Genomic DNA, 19337 nt, shown 5'->3' with positions numbered 1-19337 from the left:
GTTGTACTATTATGTGTTACAGTTGAAGTAAAACGGATGTCGGAGGGGATGACGGATGCAGCCCTTAACGTGTTTAGAATTTTATTAAACTGCCTCAGAAGAACAACCATTTCACATCCAAGTTTATATTAGAAGAATGTGATACTTCAAATGGGTCTGGTTGTTAGGAAGTCTTGGCAAAGCTGTCATAAAAAAACAACACATTACTCTCTATAACGCTTTACTGGACTGATCCACTTCTCTATGGGCCTTTGTAGAATATATCCTCTATCTCAGCTCATTTTCTGCCTGTTACACAGAACACAGAGCCTTAACCCCATATTACAGGAAATGTGGTGTGTGTTTGATAGAAAACAGCCTCTAACAGCCTTGACTCCTAACCCCATGTTTTTACAACCTTACGATTAGAGGAGACACTTGTAGACTCACATTTCACTGCAGCTTTTCATTTAGAACACATTGCTCCTAGAATGTTCTTCCCTAAAAAGGGAACGGAATCCTCTGGGATACTGATTAAGACCAATTTGAACATTAGAAGTGTTCCCTGCAGAACAATATCCCATGCTTCGTAAAGAATGACAGAGAGTGGTTACTCTTCATATTACGATGTGAGGTTAAACTACCCAGAGGTGCTGGAGTTTCATGTTTCATGTCTGTGGCTGTGGAGAGGAGTGTGTGTGTGTGTGTGTGTGAGTTCGTCTGAGGCTGCCACCCCAGGGAAATCAGTTTTTAGCAAAGCTGGGTGATGGAGTTGGGTTGAAAGTATCCCTTTGCTGCTGCTGTAATATGCTTCTAGTTGGACTCACTGACTCACTGCACTGCCAATACTACCTCCACACACTGTCTCAAACCGCGTACTCTGACACCAATATGTCTATTGATGTACTGATATTTCACTTCAGTGTATTGTTTGTGTGTGTAGTGTTTGAGATCATACTGTATGAGTCAACCATAGTGTGAGGTTAGAATATGCTACCGTATGGGGAAGAACACTTCTATTTTGCCTCCAGAACTTCTGGGTCGTTCCACCAATTCGGTGCCTTTCGAGAAGTGTACTGTAAAAAGTTGAATTTCACCAAATGTTTGCCTTCTGTCATAAAGAGCACATTGTTCAACTTCATAAAGAAACATGGTTTCCCATCTCAAGAAGTTAAATATTTTTTTTTTTAAAAGGAATAGCTTAAATCTGCCATAAAACCCCTTGTGAGAGGGAGGATGGAAGCTTGTTGTGTGCAACAGGGAGTGGTAATTGAATGCACGCGTCATAAAACATTTCTAGACAGTCTATCTATGGATAACAGGGTTGACGTGTTATGCTCGACCCGCTCGGTTTTCCCACCACAAAACACCCGAAAATGAAAACAACACAAAGCCGCCGATGTGGGCTGTAGCCACGCAAGAGACCAGTCCCAGTACGTATAACACCTCCATACACTGAGTGTACAAAACATTAGGAACTTTTTCCATGACAGACTGACCAGGTGAATCCAGGTGAAAGCTATGATCCCTTATTGATGTCACGTTGTTAAATCCACTACAATCAGTGTAGATGGGGGAGGAGACAGGTTAAAGAAGCGTGAGAAGGACTTAACAAGAAAAACTTCCAAAAGGACTAATTCAAGGTTAAAAGGAGTTGGAACACTCAACAACAAAAAAGCAACGATTTATTTATTTTAGCTCTCTTGAATCCACTGTACAGGATGTGGACCGGTGACTGATGTTTCGATGTCAAGCTAAAGTCTTCCTCAGGATTTTTAAAGACAATTGAGACATGGATTGTGTATGTGTGTCATTCAGAGGGTGAATGGGCAAGACAAAAAATGTAAGTGCCTTTGAACAGGGTATGGTAGTAGGTATCAGGCACACCGGTTTGAGTGCTGCTGGGTTTTTCACACTCAACAGTTTCGCGTTTGTATCAAGAATAGTTCACCACCCAAAGGACACCCAGCCAACTTGACACAATTGTGGGAAGCATTGGATTCAACATAGGCCAGCATCCCTGTGGAACGCTTTCGACACCTGTTAGAGTCTATTCCCCCTGACGAATTGAGACTATTCAGAGGGCAAAAGGGGGTGCCACTCAATATTAGGAAGGTGTTCCTAATGTTTTGAAAACTCTATTGTCCATTGTTCATTATTTGCCATGGTGTCATCACTGTGCAAATATCCTGGACCATAGGCAATATAATTAAAACAAGTTCAATGCTCAGCAATAATATAATATTGTTCCTTGTTCCCAAACATGGTGAGGTGTCCTCATCATTGTCTTATGCTGAGGCCAGCATCATAGCCATAAGCTAGGCTGTGTAATTGTGCATGGATAACATACCTGAATAATGAGCCAGTCGTGGGGTTCCAACGGTCGGCTTGTCCTTGTGTGTTGGGATTGATGTGCTACTCGAAAAAAGTATTGAGCTTCCATAGCAGTGGAAAACGTGTGTGTTGTGTTCTGGAAGGTCAAGATCAGTTTTGCCGGGTGGATGAAGCTTCATCTCAGGTTTAGCTTGCGTAGCTGGGATTTCACCTCGTTGTAAGTCTCCCTCTATTTTAGCAGTTCGGCACTCGGGTCTGGGCAGATGTTGATCCTCTTCCCTGCATAGGTCAGACCCCCGGCTTCCGCAGCAAGGCGAACGATTCGCCGCTTGACTTCAAACCTGTGGAGCCGTACAATCATACAAGGAGAACCATTGCGGAGTTGACCGGTGCGGTACGCAATGTTAATCAGCAGTATGGGATCCAGCTTCTCCTGCTCGCACAGTTCATGGAAAGGATTACTCATGAAGGAAGTTGGGTTGCCCACTTCCACACTAGTTTCAAGTCTTGTGACCCTAACATAGAATTTACAGGAATGATTTTCGAGTGATTCTGTTTTCTCTTTTAGGAGTTTGATTATCCCTTCCAACTTAGCTTGCTCTGTTTCCAGGTCATGGAGTCGTACCTCTGTCGCATTGGCTGTCTTCTCCAGACTTTCCACGTTAGTTGAATAGGTATCCACTTCAGCAGCGAGCACTGCCAATGATTCATTTACCGGTTTTAATTGTAAGTCAAGGGCAGATGTACTCTCCTCACAAACAATCTCTCGTATAGTAGCGGCCAGCTCTTTCTGATGTCTGGTGTTATGAGCCACCTTGTTCCCGCAAGTGAATTGTGGACAGACGGATTCTAGCTGCTAAAGCAAAATAGACCTGGCTAGTTATTTACTGTCACACAATTAATGTCCGACACCTTAATATGACGCTTAGTATTGAAAAGTTTTAGGAAATAAGTCTGTTAATTCATAGAAATGTGCTAAAGAAAGCCACGATAAGGTCACATGTTTCAACGCATGCCACCGGAACCCTATCATGTATGACATTCCTGGGAGTGTGTAAACTTACATTGTTTATTACCATAGCATTTTTTTGTATGTTCTCTATAGTAATGTACTTCAAAATGTATCAATTGATCAATTCGGCACATTTGGGCAAACTCCTGGCAGACTTGATACAAAATATTGTGCAGTAATGTAATTCTTCACTGGATCAGTCTGAAACTTTGCACAAACACCGCTGCCTTTTGGTGGCCAAAATGTAAATTACACCTGGACTCCTATCTGAAAATATGTCCTTTCTCTTTCAAAGATGATAAAAAAGCATGTTTTTTGTTTGTATTATCTTTTACCTGATCTTATGTGTTATATTCTCCTACATTAATTTCACATTTCCACCAACTTCAAAATGTTTCCTTTCAAATGGTATCAGTGGCGCAGCGGTCTAATGCACTTCATCTCAGTGCAAGAGGCGTCACCACAGTCCCTGGTTCGATTCCAGGTTATCTCACATCCCATAGGGTGGCGCACAATTGCCCCAGTGTCGCCCGGGGTAGGCCTTCATTGCTATGCGGGACATTTTAAACTTTAAACTAAGGTTTAAAAAGGCTTCTGAAGTTTGTAATTTCCACTTTGACATGTCAGACGTGGTTTTCCCTTACGAAAAATGTGTCAGCCCCTACAGAAATGCCCACTAATTACAGTATAATCCACATAATAATTCACATTTCCTGTTTCTGCAGGATTATTTTTCCTGCTATAGCAAACTGGCTCAAATTAAGATCCTCCATCTGTATTTTTGGTACGGTATCATTTCTGACAGTTAAGGACAAGCTGCCAAACACTCTCAGACATCTTTCCCCATGAAACATGACCCCTGCCTGGAGTGTTGAAACGGGCAGGGGATATCAGTGGGATATTATTGGTGGATCTACACACAAGTCTGTTCTATCCATCATCACCATTTATGATGGAGGCAGTTAACCTGACAGCCAACCAGGGACTTCTCTCTCTCTCTCTCCTTTATTATCTCCACCTGTTTCTTTCTTTCCCTTCCGAAGTGGTCGAGATGGAGGGGTTGCATTACAAAAACCTCCAAAATTCTTGAATGTTGGCCATTGTCAGCATGACACTAACCAACGTTTAATTCCGCTAATTGGCTCGGCACACTGCTAGCCAAAACCCTTACCTAAATAACTAACTGCCTGTGTATGACCAGTTGTCATGAGCTAACACCAGCTGCCATGACTATATATGGTATTTATGTCTCATATGCCTTTTCTATGACGGTGTTATTAAGCCTTATGTCAGCAGGTCAAAAGTTTCTTAGTAGAGTTTTATGTTACAGACTGCTTGCCTTGTCAGCCCTGATAGAGCTGAGAATCACAGGAGAAATGGCACGTCGTTACTCATTGTGTATTTATTTATTGTGTTCTTTTTTCCCCCTACTATATCTCTCTGCGTTGTTGGGAAGGGCCTGTAAGTAAGCGTTTCGGTGTTAGTCTACAGCTGTTGTTTACGAAAGCATGTGACAAATACAATTTGATTTGAAGGGAGAGGGAAGGGAAGTCTCCAAGGTTGGAGTTCGATGCGGTTTAAGGGTTAGACACTTCCCCCTGTAAGTTTTTACTTCCAACCAACCTTTTTTTCTCATCCGGCTGAAGGATGCCTGTCCAGAGTGCTAACTTAAATTACACTCCAACTGATAGGCTGCCCATAGAACACATCCATTCTGCTATACAATGTCATATTGCTTTAGATGCCTGCGGCTTCATTGCTCTCTGAGTGATTCCAGCGTGTCGCCTCTCTGGCCACTGCTGCGGATATTAAAGTCATCCACCATGAGCTCTGCTGACATGTGATTTCCCAATGCTTTTGTGTCCAGATTGAACATCTGTAAGACATAGGGGGGTTGCTTGCTGATTGGATCGAGTATAGTGAAGAGAGAACAGCGGAAGGAAAAAATGACATCTGTATTATAATAATACTCTTCCTGGGGCATGTTTGCTCACAAAAGCCCCAGATTGGCTGCAACCTCATCAGCACCAGCAACACCTTCATCATAGTCCTCATCCTTCTCCTGATCCTCATTATCAATCATCAGCAGCAGCAGAAGCATAGCCGTTATGATCCTCAGCTGCTTCTGAAATTCATTTGCTTCATGAGTAGCTTACATCATCATCAAAATCACCATTGTGTCACCAGCATCAGTATGAACAATTTGTTATACATCTGTCTTACTTTCAGATTGCCATACAACACCTACTGCCAGCACAGAGGTCAGGCATACCGTAACTACCCTTATATATATTCAACTATACAGTATATGATTTAGCACATAGTTCTAGAATGATGTGTTTTCAGTCAACGTTCTCTTAGCTTGCATCCAAACCTGGAGAAATTGTTTTGTAGATGTTGCCGAGGGGATATTGTCTAGCGTGAAAGAAGCAGACAAGTAAGAGTGATATTGTTAAACATTCTTCAACATGACTCTTCTGAAAGAACAACGGTGAAGGGTTGTGTTTTTGTTGAACACAGCAGTGGATGCCATTGAGAACCTGTTGATTGGACAGGTTCAGCTTTCTGACAGGGAGGACACAGTGTGTGTGTATGTGTGTGTGGGGTAATAACCACACTACAGGAGGCTCTAGAAAATACTAATTTGCATTCAGAAACACGCAGGGCATAGCAGACCAGACAGATGACTGTGGGAGAGGAAAATCCAGTGGCTGTTTAACAAGATAGACTGGTGGGGGATGGGGGCATGTGAGTGTGAGTGTGTCTGGCAGGATAGCTCTGTATATTGTGGTTGGTATAATGTTGAAGAGAAATGACATGATATACTGTGTGATTTGGGATTGGAAATATGGACAATACATATGGTTGGGGGAAGTAATGTGACGATGTACTGCTTACATTGGGACATTCGTGTTGAGGAATTGCAGAGGAATGTGAAAGTAAATAATCATGTGATTTGAATTTTGGCATTATCATTCTTCAAAAATGCGTACTATATTAATTGCAATGGAGAGAGGAACTCAAAGCAACCACCGTGATTTACACTGAGTCTCGAAATGAATTGTTCTTTCAATTACTCAAGGAGCTGAGGGAGAAAAGGCTGAAAAAAATGCCTGCAGACCATTGATTGATTGATTCACTATCTGGTCCGTAGATGAAGATAAAGATGTTAAATTATATTCTGACGGAGAAACGCCCGCTAATGGTGCTTTCGACCTTTGAGTTCGATGCGGGCGAGGGCTTGATTTGTTGCATCTGTGATACAATTATAACGAGGAGACAGAGTTCTGCTGTCAGGTGCTTCAACAACACAAACGGGTTAATCAACGCTAGCAGGTCGCGGGGAATAAACCCAAATCGAGACCGTGATTCTTCATTTTTCGTTGTCAGCCGCAGCTCTCTGTTCAGAGGAGCTGAATTGTCTATCAAGTCGTAGAGGGAGAGAGAGCTAGGGAGAAACAGAGGGCTGGAGTCAGTCGTAACAGCATGGGCCAAAACCGTTTATCTTCTTCCTTTCTTTCTAGAAATGAGTGAGTGAGTGAGAGGAGAGTGGGTGTGAGTGAGAGTGTGAGAGTGAGAGAGTGAGTATGCAAAATGCACTGCCTGCAGGAAGCCATTTAACGTTACTCACATCTGCAAGCAATTCAGCAGAATACTGTATTAGCTGTGGTTGAGTTACGGTTGTGACGTGTCGGCCGCTCTGACAGACGCTGCTAAGGAAGGGATGGAGAAGGGCAAGGGGAGCGCTTCCTAGGTCAGAAGTCAGACAGCATTGGTGGCTTAAGTGAACCCTGCAGATCAGGGAACGCTGAAGGCAGCATCTTTTTCTAATATAGAGAATCTGCGGAGCGATTTTAATCTCAGAAGGGCCTAAATCCAATATCAGAAGAGTGAGGGTTGCGAGAAGGGGAAAAAAAGTGTCTGTTAGTCGATGAGATGTGTGGCGAATGGGAAGCTAGCTGGTGTCATCAAGCAGTTGTCTGCTATGAGTTATGTTGCTCGTATGCCTTCTTGGACTACACAGTGGCAGAAAACATGATCTATCACTTCTATGTCCCGTGAACAAGGATGAAATTAGTTCTCAGGTGCGGAGTTACAAACAGAACAGATCTGTCTGATTGACCTGACAAAAACCAGGCCATGGTCAAAAACATCAGCCGTGCTCACAAATGTCAAAGTACTATAGTACAGCATAATCTATAAAGTGCAACAAGATACACCGCTGGATCGTACAGTAGGTGGTAAGCCAACCTACGAACATAGTTTTGATGTTCATTTTCAAAAAGGATTGTCTTGATTTGTCTGACGATGCACACATATGATTCAAGATGCAAGGCATAGCCGTTCTGTCGTGGTTGTGGTGTAGTATCATGTACCCTATCATGCAAGTCATACAGAGGCACTATGCTGCGGCAGCACGAATAGCGTTAAGCAAAGGCGTGGATGGTATATATATGTACACAGTATGTATATGTTTTTAGGCTGACGGAGGATGTATAATAGTCACAGAGAGCTTCTGCATTTCCATTCCTATGGGTTAGTAGGAAACCTGGGTACAGACATGATAATAACTCAGGCTCTACCCATTCATGTGAAAAATCATTCCTGTCATCAGCTCTCAGAAATGACTCAACAACATGAAATAGTGTGACAGAAACCACAGTCAACCGCTTGGACTCAAATGCATTATCATAATTTAGATAGATGGGTTACTTTCTCTCCTCTCCTCTGTGATTCTGGGTCATTTCCCTCCCTGTGTGTCACTGTTCCTCTCCATGGCGGCTAGCCCAGTGTGCCTGCCCTCCAGACAGCACGTTACACTCCCTCCTTCCCTCAAACACTACCAGAGAATGGCTGCCACCCAACTGCTCCCCTGGGGGGCGTCTCTATTGGCTGCCGCTAAGGTTCCAGTCACAGAACACAGCCACTAATGGCCCAGCCATCAGAATCCTCATGGTTCTGAGGCCCCCCGTTTAAAAAATTAACTGGAAACAGTTGTCCAGCGAGCTGCCTGCCTGGCTGGCCAGACTTAGCTAATCAAAGGAGTGAGGTAAGTAATGGAACACTTGTTGAAGGAAGAAAGGAGGGAGGAAGATAGGGGGGGAAAGGCTCTAATCAACAAAACTAGCGTTTGACCACCAATAATGTAATCATCGCTTTTGACCCCGGGAAAGAGTAATGGCGCTTCGCTAATGCTGTGAAAAGCCTGGAAATACGAGAAACGAGGAGGAACTAGGAATCACGAACTAGACAATGACAGTTTTTCCACAGACATACATATATATATATATATATATATACACTGCTCAAAAAAATAAAGGAAACAATTAAACAACACAATGTAACTCCAAGTCAATCACACTTCTGTGAAATCAAACTGTCCACTTAGGAAGCAACACTGATTGATAATAAATTTCACATGCTGTTGTGCAAATGTAATAGACAACAGGTGGAAATTATAGGCAATTAGCAAGACACCCCCAATAAAGGAGTGGTTCTGCAGGTGGGGACCACAGACCACTTCTCAGTTCCTATGCTTCCTGGTTGATGTTTTGGTCACTTTTGAATGCTGGCGGTGCTTTCACTCTAGTGGTAGCATGAGACGGAGTCTACAACCCACACAAGTGGCTCAGGTAGTGCAGCTCATCCAGGATGGCACATCAATGCGAGCTGTGGCAAGAAGGTTTGCTGTGTCTGTCAGCATAGTGTCCAGAGCATGGAGGCGCTACCAGGAGACAGGCCAGTACATCAGGAGACGTGGAGGAGGCCGTAGGAGGGCAACAACCCAGCAGCAGGACCGCTACCTCCGCCTTTGTGCAAGGAGGAGCAGGATAAGCACTGCCAGAGCCCTGCAACATGACCTCCAGCAGGCCACAAATGTGCATGTGTCTGCTCAAACGGTCAGAAACAGACTCCATGAGTGTGATATGAGGGCCTGACGTCCACAGGTGGGGGTTGTGCTTACAGCCCAACACCGTGCAAGACGTTTGGCATTTGCCAGAGAACACCAAGATTGGCAAATTCGCCACTGGCGCCCTGTGCTCTTCACAGATGAAAGCAGGTTCACACTGAGCACGTGACAGATGTGACAGAGTCTGGAGACGCCGTGGAGAACGTTCTGCTGCCTGCAACATCCTCCAGCATGACCGGTTTGGCGGTGGGTCAGTCATGGTGTGGGGTGGCATTTCTTTGGGGGGCCGCACAGCCCTCCATGTGCCTGCCAGAGGTAGCCTGACTGCCATTTGGTACCGAGATGAGATCCTCAGACCCCTTGTGAGACCATATGCTGGTGCGGTTGGCCCTGGGTTCCTCCTAATGCAAGACAATGCTAGACCTCATGTGGCTGGAGTGTGTCAGCAGTTCCTGCAAGAGGAAGGCATTGATGCTATGGACTGGCCTGCCCGTTCCCCAGAGCTGAATCCAATTGTGCACATCTGGGACATCATGTCTCGCTCCATCCACCAACGCCACGTTGGACCACAGACTGTCCAGGAGTTGGCAGATGCTTTAGTCCAGGTCTTGGAGGAGATCCCTCAGGAGACCATCCGCCACCTCATCAGGAGCATGCCCAGGCGTTGTAGGGAGGTCATACAGGCACGTGGAGGCCACACACACTATTGAGCCTCATTTTGACTTGTTTTAAAGGACATTACAGCAAAGTTGAATCAGCCTGTAGTGTGGTTTTCCACTTTAATTTTGAGTGTGACTCCAAATCCAGACCTCCATGGGTTGATAAATTGGATTTCCATTGATTATTTTTGTGTGATTTTGTTGTCAGCACATTCAACTATGTAAAGAAAAAAGTATTTAATAAGATTATTTCTTTCATTCAGATCTAGGATGTGTTATGTAAGTGTTAATAAAAATTAAGACACCAGAATCAAGAACGACATCCTCTCTCTCTCACTGCGTCCCTCTCGCTTTCTCTTGCATCTCTGAGCCAGTAGCATGAGGGATGAATTGGGTTCATATTTGGCACCGGTTGAAAGATGTGAGGAAAGAGCGAAAGGCCAGTTACCACCAGGGGTGTGAGTTTATATGCTTTCCACTGCCTCCGACCCTCTCTCCTCCGACCCTCATCCTCCATCCATCCTTCAGTACCGCCTATTGTGATTGGACTATAGCAACCTGGTTAATGGTCCTCTCCCGGGCCATCTCCTCAATCTCCCCACACACATGTTGTGTGGCCAATAGCACTGCAGTTGTTCTTCTTTGTCTACGTTTTTTTCTTCTATTGTTTCTTTCATGAAAGAAACGCGGACTGCTGTGCGGCTTGTTGATGCGTGTGTGTGCATGTGAATGCGTGCAAGGGTGTCTGGGTGCGTGCTACAGTGAGCTTCAAAGTATTGGGACAGTGGCACATTTTTGGTTGTTTTGGCTCAGGACTCCAACACTTTGGATTTGAAATTATACAATGACTATGAGTTACAAAAGTATTTAAACGGTTCACCTGAAATGGATGAAAATACCCTCAAATTAAAGCTGACAGTCTGCACTTTAACCTCATAGTCATTGCATTATTTCAAGTCCAAGTGCTGGAGTACAAAGCCAAAACAAGAAATGTGTCACTGTCCCAATACTTATGGAGCTCATTGTATCTTTCCATGCTCTGTAAACCCAGACTGGGTCCCAGAAGACGGAAACACTAGAGTAATCCTAGTGAATCAGAAACATCATGGCTCTGGGGAAGCGCAAGTTAGTTAGCGGGCTGGCAAAGCTAGCTTGCTAGGGATGCTGCATACAGTGTTGGAGGGCACTCAGGTTTAACTTAACCCAACCTATCCTAACAGACAAGCTGGGATCAAAGGATATGGATCCCCTTATTAAGGCCAGCTGGAGATCCAGGCCAGCACACTGGAAATACATTTTAACGCAACGCTAACGCAATGTGAGGACTATATTTGTATAAAATCAAGTAAATGTACTTGATTTTATACAAATATAGTCCTCACATTGCGTCACATACACATACACATACACATACACATACACTTATTGGTAACATACACATGGTTAGCAGATGTTAATGCGAGTGTAGCGAAATGATTGTGCTTCTAGTTCTGACTGTGCAGTAATATCTAACAAGTAATCTAACAATTTCACAACTACCTTATACACGCAAATGTAAAGGAATGAATAAGAATATGTACATATAAATACATGGATGAGCAATGGCCGTGCGGCATAGGCAAGATGCATTAGATGGTATAGAGGACAGTATGAGATACATATGAGATGAGTAATGTTGGGAATGTAAACATTATATAAAGTGGCATTGCTTCAAGTGACTAGTGATACATTTATTACATCCAATTTTTTATTATTAAAGTGGCTAGAGATTTGAGTCAGTATGTTGGCAGCAGCCACTCAATGTTAGTGATGGCTGTTTAACTGTGGCTGTTTAACAGTCTGATTGCCTTAGGAGCTGCGATAGAAGTTTTTCAGTCTCTCGGTCCCAGCTTTGATGCACCTGTACTGACCTCGCCTTCTGGATGATAGCAGTGTGAACAGGCAGTGGCTCGGGTGGTTGTTGTCCTTGATGATCTTTTTGGCCTTCCTGTGACATCGGGTGCTGTAGGTGTCCTGGAGGGCAGGTAGTTTGCCCCCGGTGATGCGTTGTGCAGACCTCACTCCTCTCTGGAGACCCTTACGGTTGTGGGCTGTGCAGTTGCCATACCAGGCTCCCTCTGCTGTTTCCTGAAGTCCATGATCATCTCCTTTGTTTTGTTGACGTTGAGTGTGAGATTATTTTCCTGACACCACACTCCGAGGGCCCTCACCTCCTCCCTGTAGGCCGTCTCGTCGTTGTTGGTAATCAAGCCTACCACTGTAGTGTCGTCTGCAAACTTGATGATTGAGTTGGAGGCGTGCATGGCCACGCAGTCATGGGTGGTGAACAGGGAGTACAGGAGTGGGCAGAAAATGCACCCTTGTGGGGCCCCAGTGATGAGGATCAGTGGGGTGGAGATGTTTTTTCTTACCCTCACCACCTGGGGGCGGCCCGTCAGAAAGTCCAGGACCCAGTTGCACAGGGCGGGTTCGAGACCCAGGGTTTCGAGCTTAATGACGAGTTTGGAGGGTACTATGGTGTTAAATGTTGAGCTGTAATCGAGATGACACCATTCTGTATACTTCTGGCCCTTCTTTGGACACTGTGTTAACTAACCTCAAGACGAGCTTCAATGTCATACAACTCTCCTTCCGTGGCCTCCAACTGCTCTTAAATGCAAGTAAAACTAAATGCATGCTTTTCAACCGATCGCTGCCCACACCTGCCCGCCCGTCCAGCATCACTACTCTGGACGGTTCTGACTTAGAATATGTGGACAACTACAAATACCTAGGTGTCTGGTTAGACTGTAAACTCTCCTTCCAGACTCACATTAAACATCTCCAATCCAAAATGAAATCTAGAATCGGCTTCCTATTTTGCAATAAAGCCTCCTTCACTCATGCTGCCAAACATACCCTCGTAAAACTGACTATCCTACTGATCCTTGACTTCGGCAATGTCATTTACAAAATAGCCTCCAACACTCAACTCAGCAAATTGGATGCAGTCTATCACAGTGCCATCCGTTTTGTCACCAAAGCCCCATATACTACCCAGCACTGCGACCTGTATGCTCTCGTTGGCTGGCCCTCGCTTCATATTCGTCGCCAAACCCACTGGCTCCAGGTCATCTGTAAGTCTTTGCTAGGTAAAGCCCCGCCTTATCTCAGCTCACTGGTCACCATAGCAGCACCCACCCGTAGCACGCTCCAGAAGGTATATTTATGAACATTTGAACATCTTGGCCATGTTCTGTTATAATCTCCACCCGGCACAGCCAGAAGAGGACTGGCCACCCCTCATAGCCTGGTTCCTCTCTAGGTTTCTTCCTAGGTTTTGGCCTTTCTAGGGAGTTTTTCCTAGCCACCGTGCTTCTACACCTGCATTGCTTGCTGTTTGGGGTTTTAGGCTGGGTTTCTGTACAGCACTTTGATATATCAGCTGATGTAAGAAGGGCTATATAAATACATTTGATTTGAAATTTGATTTGATATATTTCACTGGTCACACCCAAAGCCAATTCCTCCTTCGGCCGCCTTTCCTTCCAGTTCTCTGCTGCCAATGACTGGAACGAACTGCAAAAATCATTGAAGCTGGAGACTCATATCTCCCTCACTAGCTTTAAGCACCAGCTGTCAGAGCAGCTCACAGATCACTGCAACTGTACATAGCTCACTGTTATTTAAAACATTTTTTTTGCTCCTTTGCACCCCAGTATCTCTACTTGCACACTAATCTTCTGCACATCCATCACTCCAGTGTTTAATTGCTATATTGTAATTATTTCGCCACTATGGCCTATTTATTGCCTTACCTCCCTTGTCCTACCTCATTTGCACACATTGTATATAGACTTTTTTTATTGTATTATCGACTGTATGCTAGTTTATTCCATGTGTATCTGTTTGTGTCGCACTGCTTTGCTTTATCTTGGCCAGGTCGCAGTTGCAAATGAGAACTTGTTCTCAACTAGCCTACCTGGTTAAATAAAGATGAAATAAATACAATTTTTAAAAATGATGACGGAAGTGAGTGCTACGGGTGTCACGAACGTTTAAAGGAGCGGACCAAGGCGCAGCGTGAGTTGAGTTCCACATCCTTTATTATATAGTGAAACTACAAAAACAATAAACAAACATAAAACGAACATGAAAGCCGTAGTGCAAAACACACTAACACAAACAATATCCCACAAAGCAGGTGGGAACAGAGAACCCTTAAGTATAATCCCCAATTAGAGACAACGAACATCAGCTGCCTCTAATTGGGAACCATACTAAGAGCACCAACATAGAAATGAAAAGACTAGAACACCCCCTAGTCACGCCCTGACCTACAACACCATAGAGAACCAAGGGCTCTCTATGGTCAGGGCGTGACAACGGGGCGATAGTCGTTTAGCTCAGTTATCTTAGCTTTCTTGGGAACAGGAACAATGGTGGCCCTCTTGAAGCATGTGGGAACAGCAGACTGGGATAGGGATTGATTGAATATGTCCGTAAACAGCCAGCTGGTGGTGCATGCTCTGAGGACGTGGCTAGGGATGCCGTCTGGGCCGGCAGCCTTACTAGGGTTAACACGTTTAAATGTTTTACTCACGTTGGCTGCGGTGAAGGAGAGCCCATAGGTTTTGGTAGCGGGCCGTGTCAGTGGCACTGTATTGTCCTCAAAGCGAGCAAAGAAGTTGTTTAATTTGTCTGGGAGCAAGACATCGGTGTCTGCGACGGTGCTGGTTTTCCTTTTGTAAAACGTGATTGACTGTAGACCCTGCCACATACGTCTTGTGTCTGAGCCGTTGAATTGTGACTCTAATTTGTCTCTATGCTGATGCTAAGCTTGTTTGATTGCGTTGCGGAGGGAATCGCTACATTGTTTTGTATTCGGTCATGTCTCCGGTCACCTTGCCATGATTAAAAGCAGTGGTTCACGCTTTCAGTTTTGCGCGAATGCTGCCATCAATCCATGGTTTCTGTTTGGGGAAGGTTTTAATCACCGTGGGTACAACATCACCAAGCCCACCAAATCACCGGAAATACATCAATGTTGTTGTCTGAGGCTATCCAGAGCATATCCCAGTCCTTGTGATCGAATCAATCTTAAAGCGTGGAATCCTATTGGTCGGACCAGCGTTGAACAGACCTGAGCACGGGCATTACCTCTTTTATTTTATGTCTATAGGCTGGGAGCAACAAAATGGAGTCGTGGTCAGGTTTGCCGAAAGGAGGGCGAGGAAGGGCTTTGTATGCGTCACGGAAGTAAGAATAGCAATGATCCAGAATGCTGCCAGCCCGGGTCACGCATTCGAAATGCTGATAAAATATAGGGAGCCTTGTTTTCAGATTAGCTTCGTTCAAATCCCCAGCTACAATAAATGCAGCCTCAGGATATATGGTTTCCAGTTTACATAGTCCAATGAAGTTCTTTCAGGGCAGTCAATGTGTCTGCTTGGGGGAGGGGGGGGGGCGGGATATCCACCAAGAGAATTCTCTTGGTGGATAATGCGGTCGGCAGTTGATTGTAAGGAATTCTAGGTCAGGTGAACAAAAGGACTTGAGTTCCTGTATGTTGTTATGATCACACCATGACTCATTAATCATAAGGCATACACCCCCGTCCTTCTTCTTACCAGAGAGATGTTTGTTTCTGTCGGCGCAATGCGTGAAGAAACCGGATGGCTGTACCGGCTCTGATAACATATTCTGAGTGAGCCATGTTTCCGTGAAACAGAGAATGTTACAATCTCTGATGTCTCTCAGGAAGGCAACCCTTGCTCGAATTATATCTACCTTGTTGTCAAGAGACTGGACATTGGCGAGTAGTATACTCGGGAGCGTGAGCGATGTGCCCATCTACGGAGCCAGACCAGAAGGCCGCTCCGTCTGCCCCTTCTGCGGTGCCGTTGTTTTGGGTCGCCTATTGGGATCTGATCCATTGTCCTGGGTGGTGGTCCAAACAGAGGATCCGATTCGGGAAAGTCATATTCCTGGTCGTAATGTTGGTAAGTTGACGTTGCTCTTATATCCAATAGTTCTTCCCGGCTGTATGTAATAAAACGTAACATTTCCCGCGGTAACAATGTAAGAAATAATACATAAAAAAAGAAATACTGCATAGTTTCCTAAGAATGCGAAGCAAGGCGACCATCTCTGTCGGCACCATCTTTTTAGCCTTTTTAGCGAATACAAGCAGTGTTGCTATTACGATCAAGCGTCTCTCTATTATGCGTGGGAATACTTGGGAACAGATTTTCAAAATTAAAATCACTTGTAGCTGATTTCCTGGTGTTTTTCCAGTCTTTTATGTCCAATAATGAGTTTTATTTCCTGCTCAATAAACTTAGGGGGCCAAATAAAACCACCCATGGGCCAAATTCAGACCGCAGGCCACCCGTTGGGGAACCCTGCTGTAGGTGGTGGATGGGATGTACGATCATACGATCGATCATAAATCACTTTGCAAGAGATATAATGACAAGAAGAGCTATATCGATGTAATCCATCATAATTACTAACCATAAACGTAATCATTTGAAATTATTGCGTTATTGCCTTGTCTAATCTCTCCAATATTGTCCAAAATAATAATTATATGATTTCTAAGCCTATCATCCGCATTGTGCTTGCTAATCTGAAATGATGAGGAGTTGGAAGTATCAAAGCTGGACTATGGTTCACTGGCCATGAAAGCCCCCAAATGACTTTGGATTTAGGGAAAAAACAGATGGAAAATAATTGCCAAAGCCTCTTTGACTGGCTTCATTAACTCACAGCTTTTACTATTTTTTTCAGCTACATACTGAAACTACCTCGTAAAAATGATAATAATGTTGCATAATAATACCCAATAAGGTAACTCACGAACAAACTTAATTTCCCTCCCTTTCCAAACACATAATGTTGCCATTTTGTATCCATTGTTATGTTTCATATTGTAAGTAAGCCAAAGGAAATGTGTTTTCCAGATAACATTACAATTGCGGCGTGGCAGAGATTGAAACAATATCTCATTTAATCCACCCTAAGCACACCTGTTTGTTCTTGCGTAATTGGATTCTGGTTCATTCCATTTGCCTTAATGCACCTGCATTATGCAGTGTACTGAGGGGACCAGTCATTGACAGCCAGGGGACATCGCTCTGAGGAGTAACCCAACCTGGTCCTCTGTTTCTGGGGCATCCTTTCAGTGCCTCTGCCTTTCAAAGGCATCAGCCTGGATGGATGGATGGATGGATGGATGGATGGCTGGGGCTTGGGCTTGATGGGAACCAGAATAGCAGGTGTTGATGTTAGTGCCTGACAAGAACAATAAGCTGCCCCAGCCCCTGCATGGTAATCCAAAATAAACAGGCTCTGGCGTGGACGGCGCGGGCTCTGAGGGCGGAGGGGTCCTCATCAAGCCCAAAGAATGTATAGCTGCTACAAGGAAGGAATGCAGTGCAGCTAAATCTTCCCTTCGTAGTTTACGAACGATGAAAACCTTTCCAACGAATGCATATTTAACACTAAACCACGGCAAAGAAGTTTCCTTTCCTTGTCCGCTTTCTATAATTTTCACAGTTATGAAAGGGCTTGATAGATTAAGAAGTATTATGTAACTCTATCCTTTCATATCAGTGGTTAGAGAGATAAAGAGGTAAATTGCCAGTAATCCCCAGTATTGGGACAGATAGTACTGCATATTTTGTCTTCCATGCACTTAATTATTTTCTGTTTGTGTGGGTGGCAAATAGCTTACAGATGGCAAAGAGAGGCTCCCACATGGAGTGTATTCTGCCACTTTCATCAAGCTCATCACGTTTGATCTGTCATATGAGTTAAGTGGTTGGTGTGGATAGCCCTGACTCAACTCCACCCACACAGATGAAGATGAAGATAAGACATTTTGGATTTCAGCAGGGCCCTGTGTGTGTGTGTGTGTGTGTGTGTGTGTGTGTGTGTGTGTGTGTGTGTGTGTGTGTGTGTGTGTGTGTGTGTGTGTGTGTGTGTGTGTGTGTTTGTGTGTGTGTGTGTGTGTGTGTGTGTGTGTGTGTGTGTGTGTGTGTGTGTGTGTGTGTGTGTGTGTGTGTGTGTGTGTGTGTGTGTGTGTGTGTGTGTGTGTGTGTGTGTGTGTGTGTGTGTGTGTGTGTGAGAATGGGAGTGAAAAAGGGTGAGTGAGCAACCGGAAAAGGCGAGGGAGGGTAGCCAACGTTCATTAATGTGTCACTCTGCCATGCTCACCGTGTTAAGACACTGCTTTTTTATTTTCTCTCATCTCTCCTTCATCCCTCCTTCATCCCTCCTTCGTCGGCTCTGTGTGAACTGATGTGAGCAAGACACCATTTGGAGCTCCGCTCTCCTCCCACACACGTTTACATTCAGCTGATGAGCCAACGGTGTCACACACTACAAGAGAGAATGCGAAAGAGAGGAGGAAGTTAGGGAGATGGTTTTGCCAGTGCGTATACAGCACGTCTGATGAGCTGAGAACATCAAAACCTAAGACGGAGAAGAAGGGAAATGGAAAAAGAGAATGAAATATAGCTGTGCCCTAGAGGAATAGATCTCCATCTCTTTTCCGTTGCTATTAGACTGTCTCTTTTATGTGCTAGAACGATAAGAGGACTTGGGAGACTGCTTTTTCCTAATGCCCCACATTCTGTTGTTGTCTTTGTAAAAGGGAATAAATGCTCAGAGCGCTGCCCAGAGCGCTGCTCAGAGTGCTGCCCAGAGCGCTGCCCAGAGCGCTGCCCAGAGCGCTGTGTGAAGAGGCCTGTTCCAATGTAAAGCACACGGCAGAGAGACAATAGCCTGCTCTGCTCTGTGACTTGTTCAATGATTAGATAAACCGTAGATGAGACAGATCCAGGGAATGTGTATACATGTGTGTGTTCAAAGAGGAAAACAGCAGAGAGGAGAGAGCCTCATCTAGAGAGGACGGGATAGATATATAAATAGAAAGAAAGAGAGTGATAGATCAGGGTAAGGATCAGTGAGGAGGCGATGACAGACCCCGAATCCCAAATGGCGGGCCAGGGATACGCTTGACTTCATCTCATCTGCTGGGGAATGATGCTCAGATGACACAAAATGGTGCCCAGAGAAGCCGTTACTGGAAGTCACAGAGGAGGCTGTTGTGGAAGGAACTGGGCATGAAGACTTAGGAGAAGTATATTTGATTGTCTTCTTCTGTAGAAGAAGGTAATAAAATAGGAGGCGCAATGTACAGATGTTCTCTTTTCAACATGGGTGTTAAGACATGAAGAACACGCAATGTATTTTTAACTATTTTCTGTGGCAGGGATGGATGTGATTGTCACACACACAGTCCACACAACCCCTGTTTTACCCTCTTACAGGAGACATCACCTGCTCAGCTACCAAGCCGTTAGTGTTGATGGCCAACCAGCGACACACACACTGGCTATTTTATAAAGCAATCCTGCCCGCAGTAGCCTAATACACACGCACACACATGCACACA

The 19337-nt window shown here is 44.6% G+C and overlaps 1 protein-coding gene across 2 annotated transcripts in view; it reads left to right on the top strand.

The window, feature by feature from the left end:
- The window catches only part of LOC106585191 (ephrin-A5b), a 117305-nt gene that overhangs the window by 89707 nt on the left and 8261 nt on the right, over positions 1 to 19337 (top strand). The window lies entirely within an intron of this gene.

This window comes from Salmo salar, chromosome 24, assembly GCF_965601325.2.
Source record: "Salmo salar chromosome 24, fSalSal1, whole genome shotgun sequence".
In the NCBI taxonomy this organism is placed as follows: domain Eukaryota; kingdom Metazoa; phylum Chordata; class Actinopteri; order Salmoniformes; family Salmonidae; genus Salmo; species Salmo salar.
This window is presented reverse-complemented; position numbering and strand designations above follow the sequence as displayed.